The 18,276-nt window shown below is 47.3% G+C and overlaps 1 long non-coding RNA gene across 5 annotated transcripts in view; it reads right to left on the reverse strand.

The window, feature by feature from the left end:
• Nucleotides 1-18,276, reverse strand: part of LOC111168492 (uncharacterized) — a 254,501-nt gene that overhangs the window by 20,363 nt on the left and 215,862 nt on the right. For all 5 annotated transcript variants that reach the window (XR_016388086.1, XR_016388083.1, XR_016388084.1 and 2 more), the window contains one exon: nucleotides 1-18,276. This exon is cut by the window's left edge; it is cut by the window's right edge. This is a non-coding gene — a long non-coding RNA (uncharacterized LOC111168492).

The raw sequence follows: 18,276 nt of genomic DNA on the forward strand, positions 1-18,276 counted from the left end.
CCATCCTAGAATGACCAAGGTCTGGGGTCAGGGGGATGTAGGTTGGCAGTCCCAGACTTGCCCCAGTGCAATGTTTGGGTCCTCTCTAAGCCTGTGCAAACATATCTCAGAGAGAACACAGGCTTTAACATCTCCAGACCAGCCCGCCTCCCCCTGGGAAGTGCCTCTCCACTTCCAGGCCTCAGTCTTCCCATTCATGTAGTGTGGAGAGTGGTGCTTCCTCCAGAAGGAATGGCCAGATGGAGAACGAGCCTGAAGGGCTGGCTTCCCAGGAGATAGCTCGCAGCTCTCCCCTCTTTCCTTTTCTTCCCTTCCCCTGTCCAGCAGAGCTGACCCCTGCCAGCTCTCAGAGAAGGACCTCTGACCCCTCTCCAGCCTCCCCCATAGCCGTGGCTCATTTACAGGCCTGTAAACAGCCCCAGGAGCAGCGTCCTGGTGGCCTGCAGAAGGGGAGGCAAACAGGAACCTCCCACAGGCCTACCCCCACCCCCTTGGGATGCTGCCAAGGCCGCCACCAGCAGGAAAACATTTCTGCCCCTCAGGCCACCCAGCGAGGCCAGGCTGGGCCTATGCTGCTGTTGTGTGCCAGGGTCCGGGGTCAGCGCCCTCTCCTGCATGCCCGGTGACAAACCGCAGCTTCTGCCTGGTAAGCCACGGTTGCTGGTGGCACCTGCCCTGCGCCCCATCACCTGGCGGGAGAGAGTGGGATGAGATAACGTCTGGACTGGGATCCGGCCATGGTGAAAGAAAAGCTCTTTGCACATGTGGCTGAGCCTGCACTTATTTATTTATTTTTGTTTGCGGCTCTCAGGCCAGCTCGGCAAACCGGGTCATGACAGGGGGAAACTCAATTCTCTCCTGCAGCCTGACTTCCCAGGAGAAGGCCCCAGGGTTACAGTTCTTGGGGTTCCCAGCAAAGAATAGCACTCTGGCTAGAAGCTCGTGAGGACCAGGAAAGGCGATAAACCACCCAAAAACACGAGGGTATTTTGGGGGGTGGGGGAGGAAGTGAGGGGGTTCTAGGAACAAGGTTGAGATGAGCATTAAAAAATAGAGCATTAATTTAGCCTACTGTGTCCTAGGTATTCTGCTGAAGATTTCATCTCAGCTCTTTTATCCTGAAAATGATCAATCTGAGTCAGTGTTTTCAGTCCCGTCTGAGAGCTCTCAAACACCATCAATAGTTCTGATTTATTTTGAGGGGGTGGGTATTTTTGAAAGCCCTGCAGAGCCTTCTAACATGCAGCCTGGGGTGAGAACTGTAGCCCAAGGCAGTGCTTCTCAAACTTCAGCCTTCCTGGGAATGAATCTCATGGATCTTGTTGAAACACAGATTCCATTTCAGCAGCGCTGGGGCAGGGCTGAGTGTCTGTATTTCTGTCCAGCTCCAAGGGATGCTTGAGCTTCTGGTCTTTGGCCCACACTTTGAGTAGCAAGTGTGCAGCCTGTCAACTGCACAGCAAGACTCTCACTAGTTCATCGCTGGATCCCAAGCAGCACTAACAGCACTGGGACAAAGTAGACGCAGAATAAATATTTGTCAAAGGCAGAAAGAAACAAACAAGTCCTGAAGGCATGTGTTGCACGGTTGCCATTTTATGCACAAGAAAGTTGAGGTCGATACAAGGCCATAAGGAAAGTAGGCTCGGGGAGGGGCTGACTTGCGCGTGAGGTTGCCAGCTGAGTCACCAGGGGCTCTGGGGCTCAGGGATGACAGTGGAGAAGGAAGGGCTCAGGCTCTGGGATTTGACTGCCTGAGTACAAATCATGCCTCCAGCTCCCACTAGGTGACTGGACCCGGGAGATGGGCCCACAAGCTGGGTTATGGTGCATGCGAGGTTTACTGTCTCATTCACTCCGTTTGTCATCTGAAGGGTGGGAGAAATCGCATTTGTAATTCCAAAGGGTTATTTTGAGGATAAATGAGATGACTCACAGACTGGATATTAGATGATATTAAGAATGGTTGTTTACTTTTTTAGGTGTGATAATAGTTTTTGCTTTCTTTTTTAAAATTTTGTATCCTGTAGCAATATATACTGCGGTATTTACAGGTGAAAGGATACAATGTCTAGGATTTGCTTTAGACATTCCAGCAGAGAGGGAGGGAGATGACAGAAAGGAGTAGGAGGAAGAGGAGGAGAAGATAAAAGTTAGAAGGGATGGGGCTTCCCTGGTGGCGCAGTGGTTGAGAGCCTGCCTGCCGATACAGGGGACGTGGGTTCGTGCCCCGGTCCGGGAAGATCCCACGTGCCACAGAGCGGCTGGGCCCGTGAGCCATGGCCGCTGAGCCTGCCCGTCCGGAGCCTGTGCTCCGCAACGGGAGAGGCCACAGCAGTGGGAGGCCCGTGTACCGCAAAAAAAAAAAAAAAAAAAAGTTAGAAGGGATGGATAAAAAAAGAATGACAAACATCAATCATTTTTTTTATTTTTATAAACTTATTTATTTATTTATTTATGGCTGTGTTAGGTGTTCATTGCTGTGTGCGGGCTTTCTCTAATTGGGGCGAGTGGGAGCTACTCTTCATTGCTGTGCGCGGCCTTCTCATTGTGGTGGCTTCTCTTGTTGCGGAGCACGGGCTCTAGGCGTGCGGGCTTCAGTAGTTGTGGCTCACGGGCTCAGTAGTTATGGTGCACGGGCTTAGTTGCTCCACAGCATGTGGGATGTTCCCGGACCAGGGCTCGAACCCGTGTCCCCTACATTGGCCGGCAGGTTCTTAACCACTGCACCACCAGGGAAGTCCCAACATCAATCATTTTTGAAGCTGGGTGATGGGCCCCAGGGGGTTCGTGACTATCCTGTCTTTGTCTATCCTTGAACATTTCCACAATCAAAGGTTCACAATAATAAATTAGAAAGCGATGAAGCAGGTAAGATGCTTGGCTTGGCTCCCGATTCATAGTAAGTGCTCAGCGAACGTCAGCTCCTGTTCCTTCAAGATGAGCCAGGCTCTGGCCATGAAGGAGATGCTCAGGGGCCAACCAGGTGTGTCCCCCAACCATGAGTGATGTGCCCAGGGTCCTACTGTCGGTAGGAGCAATGCAGAGATTTGAAACCATGTCCCACAGGACCACAAGGCTGGAGGAGCAGAGTTGGTTTGCCTTCTAGAACAATCAGCAGTAGGGGTGGTGCTAAAAATAATAACCACTATTGAGGACGGACTATGCCAGGCCTTTTGTGGATGTTACATTATTTAATCGGCATCCCCCCACCCAAACCCTATGAGGCAGAGGTCATCCTTCCCACTTCCAAAATGACTCAAATTGCTGAAGTGCCTGGGCTAGGGACACACAGTCTGCTGCTGGACATCCCCATTCCACAGGGGGCAGCCGCTCTGTCCACCCATTCCCTCCTCTGCACTAATTAATGTCTGGCCTGCTTTGGTTTAGGGCTCTGAGGCTGGTCTCAGCTCCTAGGGGTACGTCCTGCCTGCCCTGCTCTGAGCCACCCCCAGTGCCCGCACACCCAGAGTGGACACACGGTCAATGGCTCTTGCCTGCCCGCTGGGCTTTGGCAAGGGTGCTCAGGCACTCTGAGGGGACAAGCCCTCCCGCCATCCCCTCCCTGTCTGAACCCAGCAGGGTGGGATTTCAGTCCCTGGCCTGGCTGTTATAGGAACGCGGCCGCCTGCTCCCCTGGGCGGCACACCAAGTCCTGCTGCAAGCCCCACCATGAATGACAGCCATTCTTTACCCCAACTCCAGCTTGCCACCTCCCCGCAGCCTGGGAAGGGAGACCTAGCCTTCCCCAGGCCTGTAAACACCAAGCCACACACGCAGCAGGGCCCCAGCAGCCAATAAATCTTGGTCCCAGGGTTCTCTTAAAGAGGCAGAGCCAGGACAGACACCAACCAGGCCCTAGGTAGCTGCAGCGACATTGTGTAACCAGCACTCCACCCAGCCTCTCCACTGCCCGCCCCATATGAAGAGAGACAAAGCACACATTTAGCAGGCACTCCCCGTAAGCTTTTGCTCTTGCTTATAACATCTAACTTTTCTTTCTTCTTTTTTTCCCCCTCTGCTTCTCACCCTGGGGATAGGAGAACAAGGAGACCCGCTGGTGGGAATGAGCACACGATTCATTTTCTGGAAGATGAGCCCCTGGGCTCATGGCAGGAGTGGAGTGGGGAGGCAGAGGTCTCTGGGCTTTGCACCCAGGCAAGCCTCAGGGCAGCCGAGGGAACAGTTGGGGTCAGATGGGAAGCAAGCCCAGCCCAGACGCATGTTCTCTGGAAGCAGAGTCTGTCCTGATTAGGCATGGTGGCCTTTGGGAGGACTCTGAGGCCCACAGAGCTGGGAGAGGAGAGCCTTAGGGATGACATTCTTTCATTCCACCCCAGGGAGAGCCAGGTCCCTCACCGGGGGGTCCACGGCAGAGCCATGGTTAGACTCTTCTCCATTAGAGGTGTTTTGATTTGTTTGCTCTTTGAATATGGACGCACCCTCACGTGAGGAGTCTTAAATTGCATAAATTCCCATATGTTCACAAACCCACCAGACAAACTACACGGCACCTCTACAGTGTGCGTCCTGACAGCCACCTGGTGCCGTTAAGAGTCAGGTGCTGGGGGAGACGTGGCTCCCGCCCTAAGGAAGCACACAATTTGGTTGCAAGTCGAGGACTCTCCTGCCAGCTCCAACCCAGTGCCCTTTGATCACCCATACCGAGCACCCTGGATAGACCTTCACTGTTACCCACGATCAAAATCAGAAGATAGAAGGGCTGGGTGAGAGAGCGAGGGCACAGAGGCTTCCCTTCCCGAGAGGAGGAATGTGGGCCAGGTGGGACCATGGGATCAATTGGATTCCAAGTGTAAGAGCTGGAGGGCAAGCAGGCTGGGCACACGGGCTCCTGTGCAGCACAGCAGAAGGAAAGCCCCGGGTGCGTGCATTCTGGGGAAAGTGTGTGAGAAGACTGCGCCAGAAAGGGAAGAAGTGACACTTGAGGTCGCCTGGCTCCAGAACACTTTCCAACCTTTGAATCCATCAAGAAACAGTGCGGGCTTCCCTGGTGGCGCAGTGGTTGAGAGTCCGCCTGCCGATGCAGGGGACCCGGGTTCGTGCCCCGGTCTGGGAAGATCCCACATGCCGCAGAGCGGCTGGGCCCATGAGCCATGGCCGCTGAGCCTGCGCGTCCGGAGCCTGTTGCTCCGCAATGGGAGAGGCCACAAAAGTGAGAAGCCCGCATACCGCAAAAAAAGAAAAAAAAAAGAAACAGTGCCCTCTGCAACTACCTCTGAATCCCAAACTCTTATTTCACAGATGAGCAAGCCGAGGCCACAGTGGAGAAGGTAACTGCCCAAGGTCACCCGGCTAATTGGGGTCAATCCAGATCAGAAGAGGTGCCCCTGAACCTTGCCCTGGCTGTGTGATTTTTATTATCCCCAAGTATGTGGAAATGGGGTGTTTGCTTGTGTTTTGAAGAAATGATTAACTTCTGACATGCTGACCTTGATTACCTGGTTGCCAGAGTGCTAATTAACCACTTGGCTGGTCACCTGGGCCAAAGAGGGCTTGGGAAAGGGCCACAGCCCTCTGCCCCAGGCCAGACCAGCTGCACTGGCTGTCCTCTGCATCCTGGAACCACAGGATGTTCCAGCCGGGAAGGCTGAGAGAACTTATATTCCCTGCTTGGAGAGAACATTCAGGCCCAGAGAGGGAAAGGGATCAACCTGAAGTTACATAGCTGAGGAAGACGGGCACAGATGCCCCCAGACAACGAGGCATACAGCGCATTCTTGAGGACCGGAGAAACGATCCGTCCACCAAGCAGCACTGGCTCTGCCCAGCCTGGCCCCAGCCTGGTGTGGCGGGGAGGGGTTGGTGGGCACAGGAAGCTGTAGACGCACTGAGGACTCACCATCCCAGGCTCCAACTGTGGATTTTATGCCTGATCCTTTTCATTGCTCTCTACAGCCCTGTGAGACAGGCATCGTCGTGCCCATTTTATAGATGGGGAAACCAAGGCTCAAAATTATAGAGAAGGATCACACATTTTCAAAATGGCACAGCCAGGGTTCCAACATGGTCAGTCTGACTCGGGAGTTTGTGTTTCCTCTTTCTCCCTCCCCAGGTAGTCCCTGCCCCTGAGGGTGAATGTTCTAGCAAGAATGCCCCAAACTCTAAGGACAGGGTGAAGCCCTCTCCTTGCCCCATGCTGTGCACTCTTAGAGATGAGGGTGTGAAGCATCAGGAAGCCCGAGGCCTGGGCTCTCAGGTGCACCTCGAGGGTGGGGGGCTCTTTGAGGAGAAGCCGATTGAGGATGGCACATGGCAACATCTGTCGAGCCACCATGCCCACCTGTGTGCTCCGAGGCTCAAGGGGAAAGTTGACAATTTGGTTGGAAATTCGTCACTTGTCTGGCGTTGGGCTATCTCCCAGGTCTCAAGGAGCCAGGGCCCTGCGTTCTGAATCCCTCTGTCCCTCCTCAGACACGCCCGCCGCACCCTCACCCCGAGTCCTGAAAGTCTGTGATAACATGTAGGGACTGGCTCTGGGGTAGAGAATGGAGCTGGGAGATTTGCCACCAGGATCAAGACCTGCCTTGACACCCAGAGGCCAAGTCAGCTTGGAGAGATCACTGACCCTCTTGGGTCTTGGTGTCCTTATTGATGAAATAGACATAGGTCTCCACTTTGCAGGGCTGTGGAGAAAGTAGTCCAAGCCATAGAAATGGGCTACCCGACCCTCACGCCTGTCTATTCAGGAAATCTCAGAACTGATACCTGGTGTCCCTCTGCCTGCTTTGCTAAATTGCCCCCATCTCGGGCAGCGTCTGCGGCTTACTCCCTCGGGCAGCAGGGGCCTGGCGCATGGCAGGCGCTCAGGCAAGTTCTGGGCAACCACACTGAAGACCACTGAGTTGCACAGCATCCCCAGGTGCCCTTATCCCTGGATTGCCAGCAGAGCACTGGGCAGGGCTGGGCCACCACACCTCGGTCCTCTGAGGAGGGTCCCCAAGACTGAAAAAAATGCAGGAAATTCCCATCCTGAGTGTTCCCTGCTTGGTCCTACACTGTCACATGGTGAAGGTGACGGGCCTGGAAGAGCCCCCGGAGGCCACCAGACAAGCAGCCGGACATCACACGCTCCTGGTGAGTGGCAAGGATGGGCACTCTTTTCAGATTAGTTATAGGAATTGGCACCAACCATGACAACGATGACAGTGACAATAATCATAGCTCTCATTTACTGAGATCGGACCCGGGACCAGGCACAAACCCTATTCACGCAGACAGCCTCTAATTCCTATTCCAGGGTCAGGGGGGAGTGCTGGCACAGCCCCTTTATATGTGAGTCCCTGAGCCACCATGAGGGTAAGCAACTCGTCAGGCTCTCACGGCCCACTGCGGGACAGCCCTGCAGCCCAAAATCCCGGCGCCAGCAGGCACTCTGGTCCAGCACGTGGGTCTGACACCTGTGTGAGATTTTGCTCAATAAGTGTATCAGTGACTCGTCACTGCTGCGCACCCTGCTGCCAGTGCACAGGCCCCTGAGGCCCAAGGGCGACATTCCTGAGGCTTTTGAATGGTCTTCAGGGGGCCTGACCCTCTGCCCACCCAAGGCCTCCACACGAATGCAGGGCCCGAGGTCCGGCCAGCTCTCAGGGACACAGGTCCTACAGTGGCGGGTAGGGGGGAAGGAAGGCAGAGTCGGGGGATGGACAGGGATGGGACAGGCTTGCTCCTGCCGTCGCCCCTTCCCCTGCCCTGACGGAGGGGAACCAGGTCACTATTGAGCGCCGTTTTCTAAAGGTCTGTGTTTTACAAACTGTGTGGACAGGAAGGCATCCCGTGGAGCCGGGAGGCCGGTGGGCACGGGAGGTGAGCAGAGCACCTGGGAGAAAGGAAGCCTTGAGAGCGAGTCAGACGTAGGCCACCTGAAGGGTGGCCTTTGGGCTCTTACGTAAAAAGAAGGGGCCCCAAGACTTTCTCTCTCTCATTCCGTTGCCTTTGTACCTGCTCTTACGGTGAGATGGAAGCATCTGGAAAGGAGAAAACAATGTCTTTTGACATGTAGGAGCCCCATGTCCAGAAAGTTTTCAGCTGTGACAACAGACCCCTGCCCCCATCCAGGGCCTTGCCAACCCTGACAGACTCTCCTGAATCCACCCGGTGGACCAAGGAGCCCTCGAGCCCACGGTTTCCCAAACCTCCATCAGCCTGCAGGCCCTCTTGTCTCACCCTCACCTTTTACCACCTAGACTGTTATTGGCTGATTCATTTTCATTAGGTCAACTTATTTTTAAGCTTCCACAAGTGCATTTTCAAAGACCATTTCGTATCACTCTCATAAAAGGGAAATGGGTATTTTTCTAAAACATTAAAATAACTCTCTATGAAGATGTATGAAAGAGCTTCCTGTGTACCAGCCCAAATCACCTCGCTCCCCACGGGATGCTGCTTCATCTCCGCGGGATTCTCCCCTGCTCACCCAGCCCTCTGCCATGTTTGCCACTTCGTGGCTCAGACACCTTCACAACTGGCACCGGCTCACACAGCTTGAGGCCCCACTGTCCCCTTTCAGACCTGCCAATCCTGGGTCAGATCCTCCTGTGTCCTCTGCCCCACTCCACGGGAACGACTTCTGCACCAGCCAAGTTCAACTGTGGAGGGCACGCTTACCATGTGGGGAGCTCTGGGGCCATAGCCTGTGAGGGATTGGAGGAAGCACCCGGCCACGTATTGCCCACAGCTCCACACACTGACTCACTCTGTCGTTGGGATGCATTCAGGAGTTCATCCCCTACAAACTTTCTCAAGAATCCAGTTTCACCGCTTAGTTCCAACTGAAATGTGTTCTCCCTAAAGCAATTCAAACACTAGCTCCAGAATTTTCTCCACCAACTAGATTCCTCCAAGGTAATTCTTAGCAAGCTTTTATTACTTGTTTCTCTTTGAGAAGCAAAATCCTCCAAGTGTCTCTTCTCCCGTTTACCTCCTTCTCTGCCTTCCCTCTGGTCAAGGAGGGTCACCTGTCCTGCTTTCCTGAAGCACCAACACCTGTTGTAAGCCATGCCGCCATCTTATTTCCAATCCCATGGCACTTGGCAAGGGAACATCTGGTGAGTCACCTGAATGCCTGAGGATGCCCTCGGGTGAGCCGCCTATAGCCCCATGTTTTTCCTCCTCCCTAGTGGCAAACACCACAGGTCAGATGCCTGGGGAGAGTAGCCCTACCTTAACAGAGCACCTACTGCGCTCTAGGCACTGAGCTGGGGCTTTCCCACGTTGTTCCACAATTTCCCACAGCAACTGGGTCAGCTAGGCTTTCAAAAGGTGCACGGATCCCTCCCCATTCCCACCACCTCCTCTGCTCCCTCCTGGTCCAAGCCGTCATTAAACGGCTCCCCCAGAGTCTGGCAACAGCCCCCTGAGAGGTTTCCCTGCTTCCACCCTTGCCTCCCACACGCTCTGTCCCACCAATTCCTGGTCTACCCAAATGGCATCTTAATGGCTCCTTCTTTGGACATCTTACCGGAAGTGGTACCCCAACCCAGGCATTTCCTTCTCCCCTGCCCAGATGGAGTTTTCTTCTGAGTACTTCCCGCCTTCTGATTTTAACGTGTGTGTTAGCTCGTTTATTGTCCATCTTTCCCTCCCAGCCTGCCCCTCGCTATTAAAATATCAGCTTCCCAAGGGCAGGGACTATTGCCTCTTTTGTTCTCTGGGGCATTCCTTGCACACAGTGACTGACTGATGCCAGGGGTTCAGGGACTATGCTACCATTTGATTGGGCAGTCTGACGCTCAGAGAAACTAAGAGTGCTGCCCAAGATCCCCCAGCTGTTAAGTCATAAAGCAGTTACCGATACTCTGGTTTATCTGTCCTCCATACCATGCTGCCTCTTACACCCATGACAATGGTTCTGCCAACCATGGTTTTGTGTGTTTCAGTCCCTGTGCGAAGCAGTAGAAGCAGTTGAAACCAGATTCCCCCAGGACTTATTGGTCTCCCAGCATCACGGGTTTCCCAGATGAGAGACCCCTTAGTGACAGCAGCTGACAAGGGCCAATAATTCAGTGCCAGTTGCTGGGAAAGTGAGACTTTTTTTTTTTTTTTTTTGCTCGTTTTGCAGGAAAGGAAAAATGCCATTTGGCCTCAGAAAGATGTTCTTGCTGCCAAACACATGATTTTTGCACGTGGTGAGGATGTGTGATTTTTACATATGTATTTTTTTCCTTTTTTCTCTTTTAGTAAAAACAGATTCATCTTTGGCAAGAGGGTGAAAGAAAGCGAGTATAAGAAGATTACTATAGAAAACCGTTACTTTGCTATTACAGAGGCCAAGAGCCAAAAGTTTGGAATCTCCATGGATAAAAGGAAATTTTTTAAAATGCAGGGTTGGGGGGGCGGAAGTGAGGCAAAAGGTCACCAGAGTTTATGAAACAAGAGGTAGATTTGGGAGCCGGCTCCCATGTGTCCATTCTAAAGCATCCCAGGTCTTCAAGGGTACTTAGATATTCCTTAACTCTGAGATGGCAAAGGAAGGGCAGAAGTGATGCCACCCCTCTAATCTGTACCCAGGGCAGACATTAGTAATCAATCAGCATTCTTTCTCACCAAGCAGGGATGCAGACTCAAGACTTTAGGAAACCTTTACGAATTGATGAGAGTTGGCAGGTAAGATGAAATAAGGTTGCTCTTTTGTCCCAATTAACTCCTTCATTTTACATATGAAGTGACTGAGACACAGAGAGAAGAAGCAACCTGACAGAGGTTACGTGGAATATTCTGCTGCCTCCCAGGGTAAGACTTACTTCACTAAACTCCCCGTTTCCTGGGTGTCTCCCAAGTCCCTTCACAGAGGCGAGAAATTCTGAGGTGCCTGAATACCTAAAAGAGGATTCAGAGCATAAATCTGGGAGCTTAGATTTCCTGCCTCCACAGACTTTCCATCAGTATCTATACAGAATCACATCAGGACAAAATGGCTGCCAAAAAGAAAGAAAAATCTCCATCTCAGCAACACGGCCTTTCACATGTTTATGAAGATCACTCTTTTTATTTATTTTTTTTAACATCTTTATTGGAGTATAATTGCTTTACAATGGTGTGTTAGTTTCTGCTTTATAACAAAGTGAATCAGTTATACATATGTTCCCGTATCTCTTCCCTCTTGCGTCTCCCTCCCTCCCACGCTCCCTATCCCACCCCTCTAGGTGGTCACAAAGCACTGAGCTGATCTCCCTGTGCTATGCGGCTGCTTCCCACTAGCTATCTATTTTACGTTTGGTAGTGTATATATGTCCATGCCACTCTCTCACTTTGTTACAGCTTACCCTTCCCCTTCCCCATATCCTCAAGTCCATGCTATAGTAGGTCTGTATCTTTATCACTCTTAAAAGGGAAGAACTATTAACTAGGAAAGGTCGGCATTCACACAGGAAATTGTTACCACTCTAGTTTTCCACTAGATTAGCATTTCCGAAGTGTTTTTGGAGAAGCACATTCCCAAGATGTTCTAGAAGATCTTCCACAAGGTAACATAAAATAAAAACACAAACAAAATAAAGTGGAAAAGATTTATGGCCAAATATGGAGGAACTAAGCATATCATACCTCTCTTATGGAAACACATTACATCTTCAGATATTAAAGGCACTGAGAAGTCCTGCAGTAGAGTCCTGTATGTTATATTTTTCAAGATGCATTTGTCTACACAAATCTGTTTGCATGTAGCATTTATTAAAATGCTGCTGGACCTTCTTTCAAAAACACCAGTTTAACTGCAGCACATTAAAGGGGAAAGAATGCAGGAGTCAGATTTGGAAGAACTAAATTTGAATCCTGGTTACGTGTCTTTGACATTTTATTCTAAGGCGTTTATACTTCAGTTTCTAGGTAATAGAAAATCATCTAGATTAAGTTTAGGTTTTTAAAATATATTTATTTGTTGGAGATAATATAGGTTCATTATAAAGAATTCGGAAAATATAAAAAATGTATAGAAGAAAATTTAAATTACTCACAATTGCATCATCTAGAGATAATCACTGTTAAAAGTTTGATATATTCTTTCAATCTCTTTAGTCTATTAAAAGACTCTGTAGACACATACTTTAAGAAAAAAAGCAAAACACATTAAAATGCTCATAGTTTTATATTCTACTATATTTTTGGGGTTTTAACAATAAGAAGAAGTGTGATTAACTAAAATATCCAACAATACTCTCTGCGAATGTGAATTTAAATGATGCTATAGGATTACATCATATGACTATGATCTGAAACCCCTCAGGCCAAATGTTTCAGAAATCAGAATTATTTAGATTTGAGAAAGGTAGGACCTGGTAAAAATGGTATCTTATGAAGCCCCTGCCATAGAACATTAGCAGCAGCCTAGAATCAAATACAGTATCTGAGCAAGAAAACATTTGAAGAATCACACGAAGGGAGATAGATAATGGCTGTGAGAAAACCTCCTTTCAGTTTAGGTCAGATTTTTGCCACCAATGAACTTGCAGCAAACTTAACAAAAATCTGTCAGTTCAAAGAGTTTGGTGGATTTTGGAATTGCACATACTGAATTGTAGGCCTACACTCTGATTGCCAACTGAGCCAAACCTTCATTGTTGACTACTTGGGTTGTTTCTTAATTTTCATCATTATAAGTAAGGCTGTTAAAGCATACTTGCCCATAAATTTTTTGCACATCCATGGTTACTTCCTCAGAATATATTCCTAGAAATTGAACTGCTGGGTCACAAAGAATTAACACTTTCAAGGTCCTCAATATATCTGCCAAACTGCTCTCGAGAAAGCTGAACAATTGACACTGCCAGCATCACTGTGTGAGAGAGGGGCTATTTCCCACCCAGGAGCAACAATGGGTATTATCAGTGTTTGAAGAATGAATTCCAATTTGAAGAGCAAAAATCTCCATCTCTCTCTGAGTCACATTCCCTTTATTACTAGTGATAGTCAACCTTTTTTTTTAATATGCTAACTGAATGATTATATTTCTTTTTAAGTGTCTTTGTATTTCCCATGCAGATCTTTTTATTAAGATGTTCATATTTCTCCTCTTGACTTGTAAGAGCTCTAATAGATTATGTATATTAAAACACTTTGGGTGTATGTTGTAATATTTGCCTATTTTTGTCATTTGACTTAACGTTATTGATGATGTTTTAATGGTTCCCTAAATTTTAAAAGTGAATTATGTAATGCATGTGGAATATGAAACACTAAAAAACACAGAAGAATGTCAAACAAAAGAGCTTCCTTGTTAACTCAGTCACCCAGAAATAGCCACGCTAATATTTTAGCATAGAATGCCTAATATTTTCTACTTCTTCCAAACAAGGATATGTCATTTTGTATATGATTTCATATACATATGAGAAGCATATACATATGCTTTGCCTTCCCTTATTATTGTGAAGTTTTTTTCCATTTCAACAAATATTCTTCTATGACTCGATTTTTATGATTGTGTAGCACTCCATTGTATCCAGCCGTCATTTACTTAAATATTCCCTGGTTTTGAATATTCAGGTTGTTTCCAATTTTTATCATTATTTTTAGTGCTGTGTTGAGTACCTTCTTACCACCATCCATTCTCACATCTCTAATTATTTCTTTGTAATGAATTCCTATAATTTCTGGGACAAAGGGCAGGTACATTTTCAATTTTTCATTGTTTTTTTCCAGTAATTGATATTTATTTAGCAAATTTTAAAAATATAGAGTGATTTTAAAGGAAATAGGAATCATCCTTAATTTTCCCACCCAGAAACAGCTACTATTGAAAATAGACTTTCATTTATACCTTTTCATCTGTGCATTATGTTTGTATAAACAGAACAGGGATTGCCTTGGACATACTGTCTTCTAAATGCAATTATTTGCTATATTATAAACATCTTTTCCAGTACAAATGTAATTTAAACCAAAATACTTTTACTGGTCACATAATATCGTGCTGTTTGGATGCCCCATAATATAATATATTTAATCAGCCTTTCTTTACAAGGAATTTCGGGGTTTTTTTTCCCATTTCCATACAGTGCTGAAGTTATCTACAGCACTGCAATGAACAATATTGTGGTATCTTTAATTACTTCCTTGGTATACATTCTTCGACATGAAATCAGCGTGTCAATGATGTGTACATTTTTTGAGGATTTCTATGTATACTGGTGGTTTATACTGTGGAGTTTGATGTAATTTATGCTCCCTCCCATGTTGTTCAAGACTGTGTCCCAGAAGGCTGACTAGGTTGGGGGTGAGGTTATCTTTTAATTAAAAATATTTGGTGAAACGTGGCATCTTATTGTTGCTTTAATGTGCTTTAAAAAAAAAAACCAGCCACATTAAATATTCTTCCATATATTTACTGACCATTGTTTTCCTCTTCTGTTAATTACTTATCCCTATTAGCTTATTGGAGTGTTTATCTTATTGTTTCGTAAGCTTTTTTTATAAGTTAAGCTTATTAACACTTTCAACGTGCCATTTTTTGGGATGTATTTTTCCGTTTTACACTTGCTTCTGATTTTTAAGATGTCTTTAGCATATAGCAGCAATCATTTCATATAGTCTAACCTCTTGGATTTGTCTCTATAATATCGTCTTTCAAAATCTTCCTTAGAAAGACCCTCCCCAGCCCCATATTTTATAGAGTGACCTACATTTATTTCTAGTACTTTGTGACTTTATTTTTATATACATATCTTTAATTCACTAGGGGTTTATTTTACTTTATGACTGAGCTAAGCATTGGAGTTAATTTTTTCCAACATCATTTATTGAATAATCTATCCTTCCCACAAGGATTTGAAATGTCTCCGTTATCACATACTAAATATTTATACATACTCCCTTCTGTCCCTGGGCTTGTGGTTCTGTCCCATCGATCTCTCTGTCTATTCTGGGGCTGAGGGGTGAGAGATTTCTGGGGTAGAACAGGCAGGACTTGATAACTGATTAGACATAGGGGGAGTCAAAGATGACTTCAAAGTTTGAGACTGAATAACTGGATGGATGGTCATACCATTAATCAAGAAAATGGAGGTGGGGGGAGGGATTGCTCTATCCTGAATCTCGCCTCTCTTCAATCCATCACTCACATTTCAGGCAGAATAAAAATTTTAATACATATTTATTTAATATATTGGAAAAATAATGCATGCACATGGTAAAAAATATTCCATCAGTACAAAATGTTTGCAGTTTAAAGCAAGTCTCCCTCACAACTCCTACTCCCAATTCTCCTCCATAGAAGCAGCACTGTTAATCGTTTTTTGTGTATTTTTATAGAATTGTTTTAGTTGTATACAAGCATAGATAGATAGATGCCTTCACGCATGCACCTTTACACACATCTTTCAAACAAATGAAACCGTACTGTAGACACCATACAGCACCTTGATTATTTTAACCTCAACAATTTATCTTGGAAATGGTGCCATATGGGCACATATAAATCCACCTTCTTGTTTTTAATGGCTATTTGAGGTTCCACTGAATGATGTGCCATCACTTTTTACCCGACTTCTGTAGAGGAACATTTTGGGAATTTGTTCCAATTAATTTTTCTTCTTAAGCACAGAGCTGACTGTGTTTCTCTTCTGTTTAAAACTCTCCCTGGCTCCTCGCTACTCACAAAACACTAAAAGCCCTGGTTCTGACTAGTGGAGTCTTCACACATGGCCACCCTTCCCTCTGAATGTCATCTCAAGCCATTTCTCAGCTTGGCCCTCTGACCCACAACCTCAGACTTCTTGGAAGTCCCTCCGTACCCCTATGTGGCTTTTAGATACAGTCCCTTTTGCCTTAAATCTCTACTTCATCTTGTCCAACCAGGAACTCTTACTTTTCCTTCAAAACTCTGCTCAATAGTCACCTCCTCTGTGAAGCCTTCCCGTAACCCCCTTCACCTCCTTAAAAATATGCACTTCACACACCCCCACACACACACATACACAGCCAGACCAAATGAGCTCGCTCATCCTCAGTGCTCCTAACACCCACACCTTACGCCATTGTAACTACTACTATCCTTCCTAATGGAGCTCAAGGGCAACCTCCTCTGTGCAGCCTTTCTTGAGCCTTCAGGTAAAACTGACCACTCCATCCCTCATCTCACTATGCTATACATATCACAGGACCCACAGGTCTTCATTTCTAGCATTTCCATGGCCCTTTTCTTTCCTGGAGAGGAGAGGTTGTAAGCTCCCTGAGACCAGCCATTACCTCCTTGGCCACGGCAGTTCCCACAGTCCGACACTGCTTCTGACAGCTGACATGACATAGAGTCGGGTGGCCACACTGTTTTGGTGCCCGTGGTGGGCAGGGAGAGGTCCTAACTCTTTTCCCAGTTGCCTGTGCCGATGCCACCACTGAATACCACCTTAGTGCTTGATCAACGTTGTTGATTGAAGGCTAACCATTGTTTACATGTCTATAATTCTCATTAGACTACCTCTGACACAAAACAGAGTGTCATATTTATTTTTGAATCCTCAAGGACCCAAGGCAGTGCCTGACGTGTCAGAGATACTCAGTGAAGGCAGCTGGAAGAAGTGAGCATATGAATACATAAAGAAACAATTTGCTTTGGAGCCTGTGCTAGGGAAGGCTGCCCACCCCCTTCAGTTACTGTTTCCCATGCTCTTAGGCTGAGAACAAAGTTCTTAATGGGGCCTACCAAACCCTGCACAGTCTGGCTTCTGCCCTTCTGTATGAGTTAGGCTTATGCTCAGCTGTGAACGATAGAAACTCCCGAATAGCTGTAGCTTAGATATGAGAGGAGGGTATTCCTCCCTCCTGAACACAAAGAGACAACTGGTGGAGGGCAGGGAATGCAGTTCCTTGGTCATCAGCGACCCAGACTTCTTCCCTTTTGTCATTCTGCCATCCCTAACACATAATTCTACAGCATGATCCACAGTGACAGCTCGGCTATAGATATATTTGGGTTTCACCCACTCAGAAAGAGTAATGGACAAAGAAGCATGTGCCCTTCCCTTTAAGAACATTTCCCAAAAGGCACACATAGCACATTCCATTGGCCAGAACTTAGTCACATGTCCATGTCTAGCTGCAAGGGAGGCTGAGAAATGTAGTCTTTGTTCTAGGCTGTCTTAGACTCATTTAAAATAAAAGGCTCTCTAGGCAGAAGTAAAGAGGAAACTATATCTTGGGGGACAAAGTTCAGTCTTTTCCATACTTTCTCTCCACCTGATTACAGCCATGTTCCCTTCAGTTTCTCCTCTGCTCACCACCTTCTTCCTGCCATGCTCCCTGGTAACATGAGATGCCTGTCCACGTTGTTACGTCTCTCCCCTCCCACTTCTCCTAATTCACTCCTGGTCAGTCACTCCCTTCAGAACTCAGTGTACCCTTTACCTCCATAGGAAACATCCTTACTAAGTCAAAGAATCCATTATTGGAATTCAAAGAATCATGTATCTTTCCTTTCAAACACTTGTCAAAATCCCAGGTGTACATTTGCAAGATTATTTGCTTAACTAGACTATAAGCCCCACCAGGTAGAGAGTGTGTCTGCATTTGTTCACTCTTTGTCTCCAGCACAAAGCCCAGGGCCTTGTTCATAGCAGGTTCTCAATAAATCAGTGTAGAGCAAGTTGATTAATTCCTTGTACGGATACTGGGAAGTTTGAGATAAAGCTCTGGGGCTGGGGGAGGCTGTTAGACTAAAGGTCTTCATTTGGAGTTCCTTGCACAGAAGTGAATGAAATTGTGGGAGTAGCTAAGATTTTTTAGAGGACAAGAGAAAGAGAGAAAAGAAAACAATACTGTTTGTATTTGCTGCATTGATGTATAAGGCAGAAAGATAATAAGAAAACAGAAAATATAAAATAAAAAGAGAAAAGAAGAGGAGGCAGGTTTGTCAAGCCCTGTGCCAAACTCCTTGTTTGGATTATCTCATTTGTCCTCGAAACAGCCCTGAGACCTAGCTCTTGGTGCCCCAAGGAAGAGAGACAGACTGAGGCTTAGTTAAGAGACCATGTGACCTGTTCAGGAGACAGATCAAGTTGGCTCTTGGCCCATGCCTCTCGGTGGGGATTCTCTACTGAGAATGTGCTCCTGAGGAGGGAGGAGAGGATAAGGAGAGGGCAGGATCCAAAAGGCTATGGACACAAGTCCTAAAGGTCAAGAAGAGTCAGAAGAGCCTCAAACAGAGCAGTGACTGTTGGCTCTGCCCATGGGAGGTCACTGTGGATGAGCAGGCCCAGCAGAGGCATGGCAGTCCGCAGGACAATGAGATGAGCAAGTTTATGTCTCTGGGGTCTGTATACTCTATAA

Source organism: Delphinapterus leucas, chromosome 16 (genome assembly GCF_059928025.1).
Source record: "Delphinapterus leucas isolate spDelLeu-1000000601 "Yukka" chromosome 16, BTC_Dleu_Yukka2, whole genome shotgun sequence".
Taxonomy (NCBI): domain Eukaryota; kingdom Metazoa; phylum Chordata; class Mammalia; order Artiodactyla; family Monodontidae; genus Delphinapterus; species Delphinapterus leucas.